This window comes from Acromyrmex echinatior, chromosome 19 (assembly GCF_024713525.1).
Source record: "Acromyrmex echinatior isolate Ae372 chromosome 19, ASM2471352v2, whole genome shotgun sequence".
NCBI classification, from domain to species: domain Eukaryota; kingdom Metazoa; phylum Arthropoda; class Insecta; order Hymenoptera; family Formicidae; genus Acromyrmex; species Acromyrmex echinatior.
The window spans coordinates 245,832-261,851 of NC_141870.1; positions in this window are offsets into that span (position 1 = coordinate 245,832).

Below are 16,020 nucleotides of genomic sequence, written 5' to 3' on the forward strand. Positions count from 1 at the left end.
AGCTCACAGTTAACTCTTAATTGAGGTTCAACTTATTGTTCTCTTTTCAATTTTAGAATTGGAAAGAGACAATGAATAAATTTTCTGAACTGAAATGTCTTGTGTGTGTGTATGTGTCAAGAAAAAAATAATTTTTTTAAATCCACAAGTAAAAAATATTCAATAAATTTATAACTAAAAAAGATATACCCATCGAGGAAGAGAGAGAGAGAGAGAGAGAGAGAGAGAGAGAGAGAGATTTTTCTTCGTCATTGATTTGTATTTCAAGTATCGTTGAAGAAATATAAAACTTATAGTGTGCTTCTTTAAGAGAAGGAGATAGAGAGAAAAAGAAAGAGAGAGAGAAAGAATATCTATTCTCTCTTATCACGGTTCCAGCAACAAGGATGCAAGTCACCAGCCCTCGGGCGCGGTAGGAAGACATTGATGTGAATTAATGGCAGCTTAAGTTATAGTTAGCGCTTCAGTGTTCCGCGTGCGTTGGAGGGGGGACGCCCACAGTGCTACAGTATTAATTAACGCGACCCTAAAATCTCCTCTTAACCCCTGAACTCTCGTTTAAACGGTACTGTATCATGGATACAGTCTCCCTGTTAAGAAGCCGCGAGGAGACGAGAAGAAAACGAGGACAGAAAGGGGGAAAGAGAATATCCTATAAATATCATTTACTCTTTCGCTCTAATATAAATTCGAGGCGTCTGTTATGCAATGATAGACGATTACAGACCATTTCTAAAATGGCCGTACCATGTGAGTTTTATTGATCTCACGTCATCAGATTATTGCGTTTAATTTTCCGCGTTTTACATTTGCAAATAAATGGCCCTGTCGATATAATAATTATTAATATCACATTAATTATTGAAATGTTTGTTAATTCAGGATTTTATTGTTTAATTTATATCTATAATTATACATAATATTATACATAAATTATTATACATAAATTCAAGAGATTGATTATAGAGAAAATTTAAACGTGCAAAAACGCTGTTGGAAAATAAATAGATCTGATTAAATAAAAAGATTTACCTTTTATTTGTTTTTAAACATTTTAATTGTAAAAATTATAAAAGGTAAATTATTTAGATGTGCTGCAAAATTTAAAAAATAAATTATGCTTATTAAAATAAAAATTTATCGTATTTAAAAAATAACAAAAATAAATTTATGTGTACAAATTATATTTACTTTTGCTGTTCTATAGGAAGCTGAATTTAAGAAAATGTTATAAAGAAATTTTGAATAAATTACTTATTTATTGTTTAGCTGACAGTGAATCAAGGCAGAGTTCTACTGTTGTATCAAATAGTAAGTGTAAATATTATATATATATATATATATGTATATATGAGTGTGCGCATGCGTGCGAGCGTGCAAGCAGTGTGTATTATATTTATCTTGGCTATTTTTTCATATAATATATTTTATGATTTAATAATATTTAATTTATATTTATATTTATATATAAATTCAAAAGATTGATTATAGGATAAGTTTTACAAAAGTTTATAAAAAGTTCAAACGTGTAAGAACTCTTTCGAAAAATGAATAGGTTTGAATAAAACGTTTATCTCTCATACGAAGAAATCGGTTTCGCCATTTCGGGAGGAGTAAAAAGTGAAATTTATAATCCGGAAAAACAATTATGGAGGTCCCGATCGAATGTCAGGGCTGCCGCACTGGCAAAAAATGACTAATATCTTCTGTTTGATTTATATGTTCGCAAGCAATGGATCGCGTGGCCGGATGCTGGAAAGAAAGGGGCGAAGCGGATATTAAATAGAATATTAAAGATTTAGCGCACAAGAGACAACACTGCTCGAAGTTCAGCCGATCTGGACGTCTATTGAACGTGTCACTGAATGTAGAGAAGTTATATGTCTCTTATAAGTCTCTACACATATACGCGAAGGCTAAGAAACGGTTTCAGTGAGAGTCATGAAGGCGAGGGATCAAGGCAAAAAAGGCTGCCCATATCAATAAACTGACCGCCATAAATCGTACGCGTTACATACGTGAGCGCACATATGCATACATTTACATGTGTTACTCATCTATATATATATTTATTTATGACATTCACATTTTACAAGTTATGTGTAATGCGTTAAAAAAAAATCTTTGCATAAAACGCGCGAATATTAATTTTTATGGTTCCATTACACATCAGTGCGATTCATGACGCGATACACAACATGCGACCCGCGAAATTCAATCAACGTACAATTCTTCTGGAAAAGCAGTACATTGATTGGATATCGCGCGTCTCATATCGCGTATCGCGTCACAGATCGAGCTGGTGTAAAAGATATAAAGTCTCGTCTACACAGGCTGTAATTATATTTTTACTCTTTCTGTCTATAATCTGAACGTTTTGTTCAGCTCAATTTTTACACTATTCCACATTGAGAACAAAATGCCGTTGATTCAATTAAAGTCTATATTACGGACTGTCACTAACATAAGTGATTAATTCATGTATATTTTTATTGACATAAAGGTATAAATTATTATTTCAATAATCAAGGCCTTTATGTCAATAAAAAATATACATGAATTAATTATGTTAGTGACAGCCCGTACTATAGAATTTAATTGAATCAACAACATTTTTTTCCCAGTGCAGACTTTCAAAAACTGTGGAAAATTTTATAGTCATTATTTCTCAATGTCTTTTTCTCAATAAGACCTTTATTAACAAAATATTTTTTTAAAAGAAAAACCGAACTCCGCTCTTGTTTTGGAGAAATTTAAGAATGAAATTTTATTTGTATTAAAAAGGACTCTAAAGACTAAAGAAAAGATTGCAAGAGAAGGATTAAAAATCAATTCTCCATTCTTAACACCAATACGTATGTTATTAATATCAAACGTATGCATCAAGATACTGATTATTTCTCTACAGCAAAGTATGAAAAATGAAAAATTTTTCTATTAATTTCAATGATAGAAATTTTCACGTTTCACATTTTTGTTCTTGAAAAAGATAACATACACTTACATTGCTTGTACAGATTTTTTTTTTAATTATTTAGAAACATTTTATTTAAAGATCGATAAATAAAAATACTAATAAGAGCGGTAAAATTTTCTTTGCACAAAGGAATTCTTTATACAAGGAAGTTCTTGCTTTGTTTTTTTTTTTATAAAAACAAAAATTACTGAAGTTGTCAGAATTGTGCTTACAATTATATTTAATTATTCAATTTGTAAATGATATCATTTACGATCTGCATGCATTGTTTTTTTTTCTTTTATTCCTTTCTTAATATACATTTTTTACACATTAATCAATAGTGTAGAATTTGAGAATTTTTATCTATCACAATTTATACATGTCATGAGAATCAAACGAATAATATAAATGGACTGTAAATGTAGACAAAATAGAAGCATTTTTCTACACATTTATATGAAAATATTCTTAACACTTTTATTTTCTGCCTGTTATTTTTCCTTCTGTTCCGCGAGCCTCTTTGCGGTCGAGTAATAAAATCCGACTGCGGGCAGTTTCGTCCAGCCTGGACGAACGCCTTATTGCATGTAAAACATTTATGTACCCTAGATATTGGCCAGCTTCTACATTGGATCGAATTCCGCACACAATGTTTCCATAATCTTGCAAACGATGATATTAATAATTATTTATAGTGCAATTTTTTTACGCATTGCGTGAAATGTTGTGCACGAATTAAAAAATAATTTCGAAGTGCATAATCTCAGAATAAAAGAGAGCAAAAGCACTGAAATAAAAGTTTCGACAAAATTGAAATTGTATAATACAGTTCATTTCTTAAAGATAGATTTTAAAATTGCAAAAGATGTATACATAAAAAAAAATTAATACTGTAAAAGACCTAAAGGATCTAGAGTAACTTCGGTATATACGCCGCAGATGTCAGAAAAATAGAAGGAGTAGGAGTAATTTGTACGAACAATTCTGTTGTATGCCTTCTGTTATATACCTTTATGTTATATTAAATCGTGTTATGATTTTAGCCTTTTACTGTTAATATTAATAAAACCAGTATCGGTTGATTTGTTAATGTTGTAAGTAGCGCAATCATGTATCACGATTTACATAAAATGATTAAGAGAGACCAGAGCTTGTTGGCACAGTTTTTACAATTTCATTAGAAATTCATTTTAAACAATTAATTATTTTTATTTTTAAAATGTACTACTGTGACAGAGAAAACTTTATTACATATGCATTAATTATTCACTTATATTGCTAATTGTAATGTATAATATTAATTGAAGGCATTGTGAAAGGCAGCTTATTGGATAAAACGCTTTATATGTTATATATGTCACACGTATGACTGAAAAAAATCTGAAAATGATCCTTTTCGAGACTCGAGTCTTAGGTATCTATCATGGAAAAAATCCGAAAGAATTCCGATCGGAATTATTCAATTATTCTCTAGATTTCTATTGTGTCTTCTAGGGAAAAAGAAATAATTCCAATCGCAATTCATTCCGACGTATTATATTTCATGATAGATACCCAGATCTCAGTATCGTCTGCACCAATTTTATTCGGATTGGTTGCAATCGAAAGATACATTATATAATAAAAGATGACATTATATAATAAAAGTTTTAAATTTTTGATTGCAATTTTAGTTTCTGAAATAATTTTAATCTAAAGTTTGTTGATATCAAAACTCCAGATAAAATTAGTAGTAACGTCGCGAATTGGCAATGGTATGAACATATACGCAATGACATTTATATGTCAAGCGATCAAGCTCGTTTTGTATTTTTATGCATTTTGTATTTTTGGCGCTGCATAGCGCTTGATATATGAAAAAGAAAGTCAAACATCGTGAAAATTATAATACAAAAATGATAAGAATCCAGCAAGTTTATAAACTTGCATTTAATTAATTTTGTATTGCGAATATACAGTTTAAATGTAAACAAAAAATTTATTAAATAGAAAAGCAGAAAATATCAATGGAAAGCCTATGGCAAATCCAGTGGTCCAGTTGCGAATGACACAAGTTTTTATCGCGTCTTTATGCTAATAAGAGATTTTTGTAGCAATCGAAATAGTGACGATTCACAGATCGCTAGTCGTTTTCTCGCAAAGTCTTTCGGTTTTTCTCTGGCTCACTCTCATTCTCTTCTCCTTTCCTCCCCTCCCCCCTCTCTCTCTCTCTCTCTCTCTCTCTGTCTTCAACCATCCATCGGTCCATCAGTCCTCCAGGGGTTGGCCACTATGGCGATCGCGCAATAATACTAAAAAGATAAGACCTCCGGGAAAGAGAAGGGGCGCGATGTGATGCTGTCCACCCTTCGGGAGCAAGCTATTGCTCCGAGGCTAGGTGGTCCATAAGCTACTGATCTTATATATATATATGTATATGGGCCGTAAGGAAAGACTTGCACATGTATCCAAACACACTCCTCACAATGGAGTCATGACGTGTACGACAATTTTCCCGCGCATCGCTGTGTGCTGCGCTAATAATGGGCAGACGAGCCGATCAGCCAGTTGACCGTGACTAGATAAAAAATACTGCCTGACAGTCGACTACCCTCGGACTTGGACTGCTGGCGCTTACCCTACACATAATGCGGACAGAGGAGTAACAAACTATCGGACTGACTCTCCGGGGCAGTTGTCATGCTAATCACGTACAACTTTGTGGGATGCGCGTTAACGGCAGGGGCAGTTTGCGTCAGAACCCTAAGACCTCGAGAAAGAGGCTGGGTAATGTGAATCGTAAATTCAGTTTTTTTTTACAGGAAAAGCGATGGATCTTGTGATCGATACTGTGCATCATATACCATTTATAGCATAGAATTTCTCCATCTAATTAAATAAAGATATTCTAATATCTAATATATTTATATACATAAATATAATATTTCCTTCTTTTATTTCTGAAACTTCATTATTATATTATCATGGGCATAGCCAAAGGGAGCAAGGGAAATCATAATCCTTTTAAATCTTAAAAAGCAAAAATAATTAAAACTATTTAAACGGATTATGCTTAATAAGTATTCACAAGAAATTAATTTTGGAAAAGAAGAAATAATTAGAAATTAAATTTATGGAAAGATTTTCTGAGAATTCAAGACAGCTAGTGTTATAAATTTATTAATTTTTTTTCAGTTCAAAAAATAGTTTACAATTTTAAGAGAAAATATGTATATTTTTTATCGGACTTAAAGAGTCAAAACTAATTTTTATAACGCTTATAATTTATTATATAATATACATACATTGTTTAAATACCTAATTAAATGCTTCGATCTTTAATGTGGTTCTCATCAGTGAATATAAACATAAATTTCTCGCCATGGCCATATATATATATATACATCTACGTCATAGTCTCATTTGGATAAAATATAAATTGATGCTTCGTGAAACAATGGAAAAAAAATATTTCGTACAATATGTGATTTTGTTATGTCATTTTGTTTTTTTATGTTGACTTTTGATCATTTTATGTTGATTTGTTGGTCCTTTATTTTTTCTAAAAGAAAATACAACAGTATTCTTAGAAGAATCTCTTGGTTTCCTTGTCGATGTACCAGCAATTATCAACATTATTAATTTGATTCCTTGATGTATGCAATAAATATTTATTTCCTTGTCCTGCAATAAATATTTATTATTTTAGCTTAGAATTGTATTACATTGAAATAATGTTACTTACACACTTCTGATTCCTCGTCGATACACATATATACAATCTTTTCGTTATTACTTGGTAATAATATATTCAAAACAAACATTTCTTAAACATTTTACATTGTACTTATGCTGTTTCTTAATATTTTCTTCTCATACATAAATGTCTATATTAAAATATTATATAATATAAAGTAGCTCTAGGGAGAAGGTATGTATTTGGCAATAATTCGAGATCGCTAGAGTAAGACGGAGTGCTATTCCCTATATCAGTTTTAACTTTAAAGTAACACAAACATTTACGATAACAAACAATATCTCTTTGCAGTGACATGCTTATATTATATAATCATGATTGCTTCTTAAGGATACAACCTTTAAATAATCAACATTTGCTGTTCATAAACTGCTGAAATATAAACATTATAGCGAGAAATGAACGAAAAAGCTACTATCAACCTGTATCGTCAACCAAAATGATTGAAAAATAGAATAAAATAAATATAAATCACGAATTCCTTATAATACAATAAAATAATAAATGTCAAATAGAGCATACCTATAGGAGTCAACCGCAGTTGCGCGAATGGAAACTTTCTTGTATCTAATAATATTAAATTCTATTTAATAAAATTAACAAAACGTGATAACATGTTTCGATTTCTGTTTTGAGCCTTCTTCAGATCAACGATCTCATCCATCGTGAAAACAATAAATATAAATAAATAACGGACTCTTTATAAGAAAATAAAATAATATATCAATTTTTTTAATTTATATTTCTTATTTATTATTTTTTACATGTGTCGCCAAATTATATAATTTTTAGTACTTCGTAACGTCTTTCCACACTGTCAGTCAACAGTTTGTGAGCGATACATTGGTTTGGATTGACAGTGAGTCATCATGATCCATAACGTGTCATATTGCGTCAAAAATATTGATCGTACATCTGAAGAAAGCTCAAAACAGAATCCAAAACATATAATCAACTTTAGTAAAAAAAATAAAACAAATAATATAAAACGACTTCTGTATGTAGACAACTTGCTCGAGATGCACTTACGATGGGATTGACTTACGAATTCTCCCAGACGATGGACGATGGGCAACCGCCAATCGATATAATAAAATAAACTGTCAGCGGCAGCCCACATAAAAATGCTAAAGAGTCCGCATTACCGTGCAGATGTTCCATAGAAGAAAATCAGAGACCATCGGACATCACATCTTCTTCATAGATTAAAAAAGATCCAAAAACGTTCATAAAATATATCAATTTAAGTATCAATCTATTCAAGAGAACGATTTACGTAAACAAGAGACTTTATTGTTTGTTTTAATTACACACTATTATTTGCTTCTAATCGTATTTTTAGAAAATATTTAATTTAAAGGATTTTAACCGAGTGAATGTGTTATACAATTTCAAGTTCATTGTTCTGTTATCAAGAAACACACACACACACACACACACACACACACACACACACACACACACACACACATATGTGTGTATATGATCGTTGCATTGTCATATTTATTACTTGTCTATTAATCAGAATGTAACATTCTAGAAGAATATTATAATTTTTTATTGTTATTTTTTACGGTGTTATTAAAAATATTCAATAATAATTAAGAATTACAAATTCATAAGTAGGATGCCTTGAACTTGTATGACGGTAGTTAAAAATAAGAGTGAATATGTTAATGAATCTCTAATATAATTAAGTTCATATATTACTAATAATTAATTTTATCAATAAAGAGTTAAAGAGTAAGTAATACGTAAAGAGTAAGTAATAAGAGTAAAAATTATAAGTTACGATTTTATAATAATTAAATTTTTATAATTGAATTACTATATTTTTTATAAATTTCCAACTGCTTCTAAATATTTGAACAAGTATGCATATACGTGTATATACACACATATTTCACAGTTTCATCATATACTTTTTATACATATTCAACCTGCTAATAATTCATTACTCTAATTTAATGTTACAATACCTTTATATTTGTAACATCCTGTCATACTTGTAACCCCTTTAATTTACAATTAATTGGGAGACACAACAAATTTAAATTTCCTATCTTTAATAATATCTTTAATATAAATAATATCTTTAATATAAATAGTCGAATATTTCTATTTTATTTATTAGGTTATTAATATTTATTAGGTTTATCATTATGAATATAAAAATTACTACATTATCCCAAAATCTCATTATTTCAATATTGCATTCAAATAGTGAACTATCTTCATGTCTAAAAACATACACATGTTGAAAATGTGTTATTGTACTTGTGTGATGCAATAGATGATATGAACTGGTCACTCTGTGAACATCGTATCGGTGATAAATGTAACATCGATAATATCACCCACACCCTTCCCGCCTATGTAAATCATTGCCGAAACATTTAACCTTAGCATCGTATACAAGATTAAGTCGATCGTAAGCCGCAGAATCAATTTATGCAAATGTATGAATCTTGTAGCAAAATAATGATAAATAATATAACTATTAAAACTATCATTAATTTGTATTGTTATGTGAAATATAATATAATAAATATGCATATACAACATATAATGAAATAAATTTATTTTAACATATAATAACATAAGAAAATATATTCTACAATTTCCTATTTCTAATTTTATATTGCAATATACATAGTTGAATGATCATTTAATTAAGAAGTGTTCATATCATACAATTATGATAAAGTTAACTTCACATTCTTGCTTTTAATCTATACGAAAACTATGTTGAGTAATTTTGATGCTCAATATTGAATTGAGCAAGCATCTACAAGACTAAAACAAAGATGTAAAAGCAGCAAGTGAAAGAGAGAGAAAGAAATTAGACAAGATACACGCGATAGTTAGTAACGACCGGTCGTCGGATTGGTCCGAGAGCTAAAAGTTGTATCGCAAGTAGGCGGAGCTATGATGCCAAGCACATCAATCGCCACTGGGAGAGGTGCGCGAGGTGCGCACAACTGGATGCCCCCGCAAACTGAATGGAGATGTTCTCTCCATAGGAACTACCTCGTGACGCGACGACGCGAGATCCCTTTTCCGCTATCATATCCCACCGACGCGTAATCATTGCTATCACATTTCACACGTTTAGAGCAACCTCTTTCTTCGATACATAATAAAATTCGCAAAGACTAGCTGTTATATGAAGTTACTCTTCAAATCCTTTTTGGAATCAAATCTCACTCTAAAGAGTGAAAACTGAGCCAGTTTTAAAAAAGAATAGATCAATCTTTAAGAATGAAATTTCACTCTTTATAGTGAGATTCACTCTAAAAGTTTTAGAGAGTATAGTATATTAGTTTCATTATAGCATATTAATTTCATCTCTTTATTTAATCCAGACACATCATGTTTAGATAGTTATCTATTATGATCGTTAATCCAAAATTATTAACAAGGAAAAAGTCTTAATTTATGAAAACTTAAAAAAATTGTGAAACTTTGGCAATACATAAAGAATGTCTTGATGTATAAGTTATATTTTTGCTACTCGATTTCATCCCGAAGAGATAAAATCAATTGCAAAAAATTGATCTATTTTTCAATTTTGTTTATTATTTATCAAAAAGAAGTAAAACAAAATTTTATTAAGTACTCATAAAATTATGTTACTCTTAAAATTATTTTCCTTGTTTCTATCGTTTCTTTTTCATATTTCCGCGGTATTACATTGCACCGTGCGTGGTTATATTGTCCTTGTACCACTCCTTTATATTAAGAGGTCATTATTAGAAATTGCGCTCGTATCTATAGTCTATTGCTCGTATCATTTAAAAAATGTAAATACAAAAATATCACCCTTGAAAAAAAGAGAAAATATTTTACTTTTTGAAAAACAATGACAATTTTCACTCTTTTTAGAGTGAAATTTCACTCTGAAAAAGAAGTGAGATTAAATCTCCAAAAGCGAAAATTGTCACAACTCTTTTTCAAGAAGTGAAATATTTTCATTTTTTTTTTCAAAGGTAGTTGTATTTTCTTGGGATGGGATTTCACTGCAAGAAATTTAGAGTGATATTTTCATTTAATGTTAAATTCTCATAATAGAAAATGATATAAAAATTATTTAATCATAATTTTTTAAAAGGTTCAAATAGATGAGACAAAGTCATATAATAAGAGAATCAAGCAGCACAATACAATAGCTGTGTGTTTGAACAAATATGTTAAATGCAGAATTCTAAATCTGTATGGAATGGGAATAATTACTAATGAGATTTTCACAGTAGATCGCACGCGCCGTAGTAAGGAAGGGCGAAAGATGGATAAAAAAGGAAGGGAGTCTTAAACCGTTAACGATATCACTCGTCAATCACGGTTGGTGGTTGATGTGTAAAAAGGCAAAGAAAAAAAGGAAGGAATTATACCGGCGTAATGCCGGAAAATGCGATCAAACCTGACATCAGGCAAATACACGAACGAGCCTTCCTGATCACGACTCGCATGAACGATTGTGAATCAAATCACCGTCGGCTTCTCCGTCACGACGATAAAAGTAATTCCATTTAAACGAAAGAGAACTTGCGTTGTATTCCCATGAACATTCGTATAACTCAATACCGAATCAGGCTCAAAATCTCAATGTTTGTATCAAACTTAGAAGATATATAACGTATTTCAAAATATGTCGTAATCTTAGGATCAATATTAATTAGATATAGTGATATGTATAAACATATATTAGAATTAATAATTAATTATTGTACATAATTTATAAATTCGATCGAGCAACCTCCGCGCGATACACTTTAGATAATGCTAATGCCGGCGGTATTATAACTTTCAAGTTTTATAACTCAAAAAGTACTGATTAAAAAGAAGCTTTATTATAACGTTTTAAAAAGTTTTTAATACCAGTTATTAGATTTTGAATTTAAAAATAGGATGTTTTATTTTAAAAAATCGATTTGATTTTGACCTTGATGATGCTACTTAAGATCGAACTAATAAGATCAGTAAATAAATCATTTTAAACTCTATAACTTGTGTATGAAACATTTTTCTCAGAAATGCTTATTTTTCGAGATACTTAAAGAATCTGAGACAACCTGTAATTAATATAACAGATGTAATTAATATAACAGATGAGAGAAGAATTCCATTCCAAACAGATTTTTCTGACTTTACACGTAGTTATCTTAAATATTAATAACTAATAATTAATATATATATATATATATATATATGTATGTATATATATATATATATATATATGTATAGCCAAGCGACACTTCTTTCCGCTTGATTTATTCACAAAAGAATGCCTATCGTTGATATATTCTTTATCAATGAATCAATTAATAATTACCGATAGTATTTTGCGCGTGTATATGTATATACATATATGCATATGCTGAAACCCATATGCACTCGTTCAAACTTGTCATACGGATTGCGTGTAAAAGAAGCTCATTATTACTCACAATACTTGCTCCATTTTTCAAAACTTGATCGTAATTTTCACTTACGATACGATAAATTTAAGATAATCTTATTGAGATAAACGTGAAACAAGAATAGTATGACACAAATAGCACTGATAATTCACTCTTTGAACGCACTTGATCTCTACGAAGTGTAGAAGATACAGTATTTCTGAACGTATCCGATCATGCATCATTAGCGCCTTTATCATTAGCGCCTGCAATCATATATTTTGCTCTGGTTGATGATAATATCGTCGATCAATTCAAAAAGTTACAGATCCGGACTTGCATCGCAATATCTCCGCTCGAAGGGCACGTAGAGAAAAAATAAATGCACTTGTTATACAATCGGAGTGCAAGTTATCGATTGAACGTATACAGACATTGATCAATTCAGCCGTTATTGAGACCTGATAATCTTGGTCTCACCGCGTTGATTCGCGTAAAGAAGCCATGGCCGATGTCTCACGCCTTGTCCAAGCAGAACAACAAGTCACGATAATATCCAAATGGTATTAAAATGAATCGGAAATAATTGAAAAATGATCATTTTAGAATCATTTTGACATCATTTTGAAATCATAAAGACTTGTTATTCTGCTTGAGTGACATCGTTCCGCTTGTTTAGCCAAGACACTACCATGTCTATTTATGCACGTTCATACGTGTATAAATACATATATACATATATACATAAATACATACTTACATGCGTATACATATATGCTTTAAATGTTTGTAAAGAATAAAAATAAACCTCCATTTGTTCTTTGATTTCTTTATTGCATATTTGATAATAACAAATATTTTTCTACATAACTTTGCAAAGTTGTTGTGACAGAACAAAAGTTGCAAATTTGTACCTTGGATATATCAAGGTTAATAAATTACGTTGCGTAAATTTTTATGAATTATTAGGTGTTGGAATTAATTCGTAGCGTTTTTAAATGAACGATTTTATTTTTCCAGACATTAAAAAAATACATTCATGAAAGTACTTCCCATCACTTGTAAAAAACGCTACGATTAATATCCAACCCTAATACATAAAATGGGTTTTACCAACGTAATATATTTCTTTCTTTTAATACCTTCTCAGAGTATTTACAAATAAGAAAGTAATAATATTTCTACATGTAATAATATATCTATGCTTGTTAATAGCATAAATATACTTCATTCGTTGCGACATTCAACCCAACATTAATGCGACCCTGACATTTATGCAAAAAAACTAATTATACATGTAACATGTAAATATAACAATTATTTCAATTTGTTTTTCACTTAACAATAAAAATTTTAAATATTACTTAAAAATTTTATGTAGATAATAAAACATAACATAAAGATATATATTAAATATAAGAAATTCAATAAATTCAAAAAGAAGTTTGTAGTAACAAAACAATAATAAAGTTCCATTTTCTTTCATTATATTCTTTCTAGTTGATTTTGTTTTTATTACTCAGTTTCATTCAGTATTGATAAACTAAATATAATCATATTAAATAGAACTTTTTAGAAATAGAATTAGGAATTAAAAACGTAGTTTAGAAAAATCGCTTTTTTGAATACATGCTGAATAATAATACATGCTTTGCCGAGAAAATAGTAATGATAGTAAAATAATGATTGCAATACTGTTATACGAAATATCGATACACACACACATCGATACATTGCTTATTTCAAATTTAATTTCAAATTTAATTCGAAATAAAGTATATAAATAAATATGTTTAGAATAAAACAAATGGAATAAGCAAATATTTCTAAGTATTACTTTATAATGTGATATTTCTATATAACATTAGAGTTCCGACAAATTATAAACATTTAAAAGGATTTCATTGTTATCTCCAATAGTTTATAAAAAAACAACTAGTTCGTATACTGGAAACATTGTTAGACATCTTAAACATAAAATGGTTTAAATAACCAATATAATTATTTATTTACATGTTTATCTATATTAAAGAAAAGATAACATGCAAATGTGCAAAAAATTGTTCAAATATTAGTTTAAAAAGAAATACACAACATACAATATAATGTATGATGTGGAAACAGTTAATTTAATGAAAAATTAAAAATATTCCAAAATCACGTTTTCTTTCTATGAAAAAAATCATGATTTTTTTTACATACGATATTTTTTAAACAAAATTATAAGATAAAATTATCAAAAAATTGAATATGGAATGTTTTATATTTAATATTGACATATAAAATATGAACTATCACACACAGTATTTCATACTTTCAACTTCTCCATAGTATTATCCAGAAAAAAATTTTATATATATATGGACATATTTTACATATAATTATATATAATTGTATATATAATATATAATATATCCATTTTTATATAATTATTTATAACTTTGTATAATATAATTATATACACATATAATTATACGTATATGATTTTTCCTGGGTACTTAATAAATAACTGTTGTATTTACAATTATTTTTTTTAAGAAACATGGTCATCTCGCGCCAAGTGTATGTGTATAATGCGATATTACACTTTTGCGAGTATAAGATTAGGATCTCAATAATGGATGAATCGATCAAGTTCTGATTCGACAATTCAAATGTCAAATTTTGCGCGCTTTACCAAGCACTTGTAATATATTTATAATAACTGGTTATATTTGTGGAAAATGGTTTCATTGAATAATGGCTCAAAGTGCATGGTAGTCGAAATATGAAAGTTGCTGAAATATTAAGTTGAAATACATTATTTTACGTTCTCTAGACACTACCGCATTATTTATTCTCATTATAGTATTGTTTTTTGATTGTTATAATTTTTAATTTTCGAGAATTTTAAGTTATTTTTTTATATATATTTGTAATATATTAAAATATTTTAATATCATTCACTGGATAAAAGGTCTTGTTGAATTAATTGGAATTGTAATAAATTTAATATTTTTAATTGAATCTACTGGAATCTAATTAGACATATTATAGTTAAATTTCTAGCAAATATTTCAAATCTAGATAAACAGAAATTACGATATAACTAAAATACTAATGGATATAAATTTGTTTGGTTTGTTCTTCTTATTGATGCAACCAGAACATTTTTCTCAGCAAATATACTGCAAACACATAGTAGAACGCGCAAAATATGATATTCAAAATGTCAAGTCGGCTAATAGCTCAAAGCAGTAAAAATTATAGTGCAAAAGAAAGAAAAAAATAATATAAAAATATAAAAAAAGCACCTTTTGAACGACAATAATATGTCTTATTGTTAATGTAAAAATATTACATTTTGTACTTTGTATCGCGATATCTTCGCTTGTAAGATAAAAAATAAAAACTTTTTTTTATATATTTTAAACCAAAGCTATTGATTGAGCCTACTCAAAGCTTGATTAGTTCAACCGTTATTCGATAATTTCGGACACCTACTTGCAACTAGGTATTGTATCTCGACCTTTTTCGCCTCTCGTACTTTCATCTCGCGTGAAGAAATATGCGCGATTGGTTATGAGTATAATAAAAATACGATGTCCCGACACTTATGGAAGTGAAAATTACAAGTGCGAATGCGAATGATATTATAATTAAATTAACACATTTATGATATGATTATACCATATATGTGACGTTAAGAAGAAGAACGATTTTAAATATCGGTTGTGTTCCAATTTAGCTGTGTTTCATAATGAATGTTACAAAATGAATGTTATTTCAGAAACATTACTCAAAACAACAATATATATATTGGTTTAAAGATAAAGACATACGTATGACGAAGATACATAGAGATGTATCGTAAGAAAATTTGTAACGTAGTATTATGCATATAATTGAAATAACAATGTTTAGTATATATATATATATATATATAT